At 47.5% G+C, this 7,212-nt stretch overlaps 1 long non-coding RNA gene across 2 annotated transcripts; it reads right to left on the bottom strand.

Annotated features, from left to right (window-relative positions):
* Positions 1-4,997, bottom strand: LOC144313493 (uncharacterized). 2 transcript variants are annotated; one of them, XR_013379139.1, is made up of 4 exons: positions 4,831-4,997; positions 3,555-3,646; positions 1,235-1,358; positions 1-298 (listed from the first exon to the last, which is right to left on the bottom strand). It is a non-coding gene; the product is annotated as an uncharacterized LOC144313493 (long non-coding RNA). The 2 variants fall into 2 exon arrangements; XR_013379138.1 differs by lacking the exon at positions 3,555-3,646.
* Positions 4,998-7,212: the final 2,215 nt, after the last annotated feature.

The following is a 7,212-nucleotide window of genomic DNA, read 5'->3' on the forward strand; positions in this document are numbered from 1 at the left end:
CATTTTCTTTTATTTCTTTTTAAAAAGATTATTTATTTGAGACAGAGTGCATGCACATGAGCCTGGGGAGGGGCAGAGGGAGAGGGAGAGGGACGAGCAGATTCTGTGCTGAGCACTCCCAAGGTGGGCTCGATCCCACAACCCGGAGATCATGACCCCAGCTGAAAACCAGAAGTCCGCTGCTCAACGGACTGGGCCACGCAGGCACCCCTGGTGGTCATCTCCAAATTCTCTGCAGTCGATGCCTCCCAGATTGTGTGTACACTACCCTTGGTGCACATTTACACACCGAGGCTTCCTAAGCAGAGGAGAAGCCAGGCAACCCGTTGCAGAAATGACCAAGAGGCTCCCCATGGTATTTCATGCCACTTAGGCCTCCGGCTTTTTCCATCGCCCAAAAGGAGTTGCCCCATCTTCACCTCCTCCCTCTCCTCCAATAAGAGAACAGGATTTCTATCCACAGGAAGAATAATTCAAGTCTCACCCAATCTGACTGCTTCACTCTTGCTTATGAAAACCATAAAATCAGATACCCCCATGTGTGACCTCTGAAGACATGGGGGTTGAGAGAGTGTCATAGGATCTCAGCATTCAACAGGTTCAAAAAGAATGTGCAAATGGCTCCAGGATGATCTCTATCGAAAGACACAGAACCTGGACAGTATGTTCTTACAGATGTCACCCAAGGATGGGCGACTCCTTCATCTTAGGAAGGAAAAGTCTGACATCCCAGGGGTGTCCCTCCCCCTAAGGGTGCATTTCAGAGAAACTCACTGCAAATTGTGGCTGCATTTATTTTCAAAAGGATCTCTAGAGGCGAGAGGGCCGAGGGCCACCTTCTCACACTGTGCCTAGGGGCCCCTCTAACACCGGCATTAATTCAGAGACAAAGGGACACCAGAAAGTCGGTCCTGTGTGACTGAGGGGGGCCCAGAGCTGTCACAGAGCAGGAACCCGGATAAGGAACGCAGAAACAATATGTTTGAAAGGCAGGTGGGGGCTTTATGGAAACAATCTTTACGGAAAGGCACGAGAATCCCCTTTTACACAAAAGCTATATCTGTAGCAAATGGCTGGCCTCTTTTTCACTGTCCGGGAAAAATGATTACCCGAAAGAAAAAGCATCTAATATTGTACCTTGTTCTCCTCCCCCCAACATGACACAAAAGACATCCTTATCACCCAAGCTCCATAATTCTACTTGGACTTGGAACCTCTTATCATGCAAGCTTACCTAGTGTTCCAAAAATGAGGGAGGATCTAGAAGAAAAAACAGCTTCCTTTCTTCTTCCAAAATGGCTTTCCCATTTTTTGAATCAACAAGCAGGACCCATGTCCTAATGTTGGTGTGTTATTTCCTGAAATTGAATATAATGGGTTTAGAAAAGTGGGGGGGGAGGGAGACAGAGTTTTGAAGTTTGCTAAATGCCCACCATCTCCATAACCACTCAAATCAGGCTATTTTTTTTGTAATTCCTTTAAATTAAATATCTTTGATAATAAATGCAAATCAGGGAACAATAAATTATAACTTCTAGGCTGACCAGTGACTAATTATATATATTATAATTAACTCCAGTTTCCAACACAAGGTATTTATCTTAATAATCAGCCCATATACATTAGCATATCTTAAAGGGATTTGTAAAACAGGCTTTACCATCTGAAGAGCCATCTGAGCTTCCTCCCCTGGACTCTGAAAGGGTGCAGATTCAAAAGAGAAGAAATTACTTTAAAAAGAAGTCTGAGCTAAATATAAGTTGAGAAACTCAGATTATAGGCATAAAACCCTGACTTGAAAATATTTATCCTAAATACACCCTCTGACCATCACTAAAGAGCCTTCAGATTCTAAAAATCTACAATTGCCACGAATCCTGTTCAAAATATCTTTAACCCTGCAAGGCTCTTAAAACGCCACCGTCAAAATGTTGGGTTAAGATTTGAACTTTCTCGAAGGAGACAGATTTTTTGGAAGCCTCTGACCAGGTTTTCTGAAAATCAGCAAGGAGAGCCCACTTTGGGTGTTGGTGGGACAAAACGGCTTGCCACCGATTCCATTCCTATGCCTGCCTTCCGGTCATTCTAGAAACTTAATTACTTCTCTGCCCCACAGTCGGCTGAGCTCTTGGGATTGTAAACAAGGCAGGGAGGGCCTACGCGGGCCCTCTGGAGCCCAGTTATCTGCCGGCTTTTTGTAAGATTTGAGTTTTGTTTTCCAGATTTGCCACGGAGTTCAGGGGTTCACTCCGAGAGCACCGAGAAGGAGGAGCGGTTTCAGGTGCTCCCCCTCTCTGCCTGCAGCCTGCCTTTCTTAAAGACCATGCGAGCCTCCTCCTAGGGCTTTTTCTCTGGCGCTCAGGAGTCTCTGGGGTGAGCAGTTAAGCCTTTTGATACAGCTGGTAATCCCAGCTCTGGCCATTATCTGTGCATTTTCCAACTGTCCCTGGGTAATTGTCCAAGGGACTTAGACAAGTCGGACCAGCCAAAGGCACCAGGAAGGTCAAACCGCAATAGAGCATGCCCTGATTTTATCCAGGAGATTGATGCGCAAATCACCTTGATTTCGATTTGGCACCGGGGTTATAAAATGCACTCGCAATCACCGATAACATGTAAGATCAGACCCAAGCATGGGACACTGTATTTTATACCCTCTGTGGAGTTTGCCCTAATGCAACCATAAATCAGCCCACAAAGCAGGGCATTTGGTCCATGCTAATAGAGACAACAGGGAAGACACCCAGGGTGCGTGGGGGATGGAGACATTTGGGGAACTTGGGATGAGCTTGAAATCTTTAGCTTGGATCAGGGCCACCCAGATGTCAACCAAAGGGGGACAGAGCACGGCAGGCCTTTAGGGGAAACCACAGAGGCAGTCAGGGTCACCCACGGAGACGTGCTTGCACATGTCCCAGTGTGTGCATACATTTATGTTTCTCAGCGCTTGCAGAGATTTGAAATCTCCAGGGAGGAGAAAAAGGAACAAAACAGAAGGCAAAAATTAAAAAAAAAAAAAAAGAGAGAGAGAGAGAGAGAGATAAGAAGAAGGCAAAATCAAAATCTAAAAAAATAGAGAGCAAAATCTTTCTCATGCACACCTTTGAGTGTGGAAAGAGGATAAAGTATTGTAAGGAGGAAAAATAAGCAGTCCAAAGCCGAAAATCTTTTGCACAGTTTGTAAATAACTCGGCAGAAACTACAATATCATCCCCCTGGAATCCTTCCTGTCTACCCCCATGAAAGGCTAGCATCAAATTAATTTTTTTTTCAAATTAATTTTAAAAAAGACAAAAAAGTACAGACTTTACTTTTTAAAAACTCTCCAGCATCAGTCACAGTAGTTTATATAACCATTTTGTAAAGCATCCTGAGTGGGAGATTTACTGGTCTTCAGATGAAACTCAGTTATCAGGAAAAGAAAGAAGCAGCTTGTCCTCCAGGAGATCCATCTTTCCCTTGCCTGGTGGCTGAAGTTCAACCCCCAAATCTGTTTATGGAAATGGCTCTGCTCCCCCAATCTTTCTTCCCTCCCTGTGCAGCCCCCCATTCACCTGTGGGGGAGTCCAGGCCAGCAGGCCTCTGCCTTGCTCTGTGCGGGGTATAGGCAGGGGCAGAGCCAAGGTTTACCATGCCTTATGAGGAGCTACGTAGAAAGAAAGAGAAAAATCTAGGTTGGAAAAAAAAGAAGAGAGACAAGTAATCACTTGCATTATTTTTTTCCTGCCATCTTTATTCTTCTAGAGCTTCATGACTTCCTCCCCCACGTAAATAAAGTGAATAAAGCAAACATCTAATGAAAAGGATTCCTCTGCTTGGGGTTCCACAGTTAGCTCTTCTCCCTGAGTGAAACAAAAACCAGCAGACTGAATTTGTGGAAAATATTGACTCCATTTAACACAACCGAAATTCCCTTAAATTTGAAGAAATGCTGCTTCCAATCCTGCATATATTTAAGCCTTCTGTAAAATCTCACATTTGTATTCCTGAATGCCATTGACCAGTGAACATGATTTGGGTTGGAAAATGAAGCAACTAGACAAATCCAGAGCCCTGGTGTAAAGAACCCCGAGGGTGGTGGTGGCCGAGCTGGAAACCCGCTTCTCAGCAGACTATCATTCCATGGTTTCCTTTTCCTTTTTAATTAAAGTGGAAAACACACACACACACACACACACACACCATTTCTTTTTTAACAGTCCTTTCTCTAGTGATATCCTATCAAGGCAGGAAAATAAGTTACTAAGTGAAAAATTTGCATTGAGGCCAGAAAGGGGAAGAATCCTACAAATTCTCAAAACTCCGAGTCTTGAAGGTAAGTTATGTTTCTGATATCTACTGCATTGTATCCAAATGAAACTCTCCGACAGTTTTATACTTTTGAAACCGACACAAAACAAAAAGAAAAGATAAGAATGAAAGGAAGCTTCCTGTCGCACTTCACCCAAGGTCACCGTGTCAACCTGAAATAACGAAAGGAAAGAAAGAAAGGAAAAGAAGAAAGAAAAGAAAGAAAAGGAAGAAAGAAAGAAAGAAAGAAAGAAAGAAAGAAAGAAAGAAAGAGAAAGAAAAAGAAGAAAGAAAGAAAGAAAGAAAGAAAGAAAGAAAGAAAGAAAGAAGAAAGAAAGAAAGAAAGAAAGAAAGAGAAAGAGAAATCGCATTCTCCTTCCAAGAGGCAGAGGCTGTGCTCAGGGATTAGAGAAAAATCCAAACCCCATTCTGGCACATGGGCTCCCCTTTCTCCCGGTCACTCTCCCACCCAAGGTGAACAGTTGAGGGGCATCTGTGGGCAGAACCGGACCACCTCAAACCCACAAACAGTCTTCTTACCGAGGAGTCGCTCCCTGACCCAGCCAAGTGGGAGCACAGAAAGTTCTTCCTTCTGCTTCCAGATAACAGGGATCTTTCTGGATGGTCCCACCCAGAGAAGACGGACAGAACCCCAAGGAGCAAGCACAGACGGCGGAGGCCAGGCTGGCCCAGTACCAGGCCCAGGCAGCCACGTGATTGCCCAGCTGAGGGCTCGGAGGCTGACCTCCTTGTAAAATGTGTCAGCTAGAGCCAGAGAAGGTGGCAGGGGAGGGTGGGGAGGAGGTGTAGATACATCCTTGGAAGTGGCGGGGGGGAGGCTGGGGGGGACATGTGAGATAGATCCTGGAGCCCCCCAGTGCAGGATGGCATTTACTGTGCCTCCTTCATCTTCTCCTAATCATTGTCTCCTCAGGGGAGTCGGGCCGGGTGGGGGGTGGCGGGGTGCTGATCTAACCTAGCCTGGCCACTTAGGCTGAGCTGTGAGGCCTTGGGAGTTAACCTGTCAGTCTCCTTGCTGGGAAAAGCGGTGATGACGCACTGCACAGTGCGTTTCTGACGACCCACCTGGACATCCTCGAGGCTAGGCCACCTGCAAGCTCTGTGACAGTCTGTCCAGCACCTCTACCCACAAATGAGGGAAGAAGTAGTTCCTATTGTCACCATTGAGATTAGGCTTTCCTTTTGAAGGAAAGGGTCCTGCTTGGAGAACCTTAGCCCCCAGTGACCAGCACACAACAAAGCCCAAGGAAAACAAGCGTGTTTGCATGTGTGTTTGCTTCCAAAAATATTATCCTTGGGGCGCCTGGGTGGCTCAGTCATTAGGCGTCTGCCTTCAGCTCAGGTCCTGATCCCAGGGTCCTGGGATCGAGCCCCGTGTCCAGCTCCCTGCTCAATGGGAAGCCTACTTCTCCTTCTCCCTCAGTCTCTGCCCCCACTCTGACTCTCTCTCTCCCTCTCAAATAAATAAATAAAATCTTTTTTTAAAATATATTGTTCTTAAGAAAAGGCAGAGATGGGGGCGGAGGAACACAACCTATTTGAGTGTCACAGATGCATTACTCCTACGAGGGTCTCACTAATACAGTCAGGAGACATGGCAATCCCAAATGACCTCAGTCAATGCCAGTTGTGTCCTTGTAAAGGTTGCGAGATCAAATGGCAGGGGGAGTGGGAGGAGAAAAGAAAGTCAATAAAATACATACAGATTTAATCATCCTTTCAGGGGGAGAACACCTCAAAACAGCAGGTATTGGGGATCAGAGAAAACATGACTTTAGAGGAGAGTTTTACAAAGGTATAAGGCAAGTGACATCATAGAGGAGCTCGCAAATGGCCAGTGGGTCCTTGAGGCTTGACTTCCACTCCTGGTGACAGCTTCACACAGAGATTCCAGAAGTGCTACACCAGAAACTGCGTAGAGCAAAGGGCCCAGGGAAGGAGCATTAAATTTGGGGATGATGGGGGTATCTGGGTGGCTCAGGGGTTGACTGTCTGCCTTTGACTCGGATCATGATCCCGGGACAGATCATGATCCCGGGGTCCTGGGATCGAGTCCTGCATCGTGCTCCTGCGAGGAGCCTGCTTCTCCCTCTGCCTGTGTCTCTGCCTCTGCCTCTGTGTGTGTGTGTCATGAATAAATAAAATCTTTTTTAAAGAATTACAAATTTGGGGACGATGAAGACCCCGGTGACATCCAGGTGGCATTTCTAACTCCCTACACTCCCTCCCCCGTGGCTAGACCTGGTACCCTAAGTGGGCAATGAGCAAACCCCGACCTCGCGCGGAGTTAATGGGGTGTCTTTGCGGATATGACACGGAGGCTCTCAGAGTCTTACTAGGGATTCCAAGGGCAGATGTGGGGGCGCGAGGACTTCGGGGATTTAAGGAAACCGGTGCCCCGCGTGAGGAGGAGCACGGAGGTCGGTGCTGCACACGGCAGGTGAGGCTTCCCGCTGCAGCCGCACGTCCCTCCTGTCGCCGTCTGTCCCCGGGACCCCCGCCCCCACAGACACCAGTCCTGATCATTATAGTTTATTGATTCTCGCCGTGCGGGCTGCCCCTGGCGTCCTGTTCTTCATCGCGGCCGGGGCACCTTCTCGTCCATCACAGCCTGTGTTTCGCAGGAGACAAAAATGCTCCGGGTTCCAATCCGGAAAGAGAGAGACAGAGCTGCTGCATCGACCAAGGCCTGGCCCCACCCCCGTCCCCCCACCTCCACCCTGGCCCTGGGGGCTCAAATCTGGCGACCCTTGAAATAAGAATCCTGGCAGGAACCCTGGGTTGACCCTCACCCTGCACCCCGCGAGAGGCAAGTGCTGCTCTCAGCATAGTCTCCACATCCTCCCAAATCCCTCCTACTCATCACTACACAGAGAGGTTCAGGGCTGGCCCGAGGTCGCA

The sequence above is a fragment of the Canis aureus genome, chromosome 5, assembly GCF_053574225.1.
Source record: "Canis aureus isolate CA01 chromosome 5, VMU_Caureus_v.1.0, whole genome shotgun sequence".
NCBI classification, from domain to species: domain Eukaryota; kingdom Metazoa; phylum Chordata; class Mammalia; order Carnivora; family Canidae; genus Canis; species Canis aureus.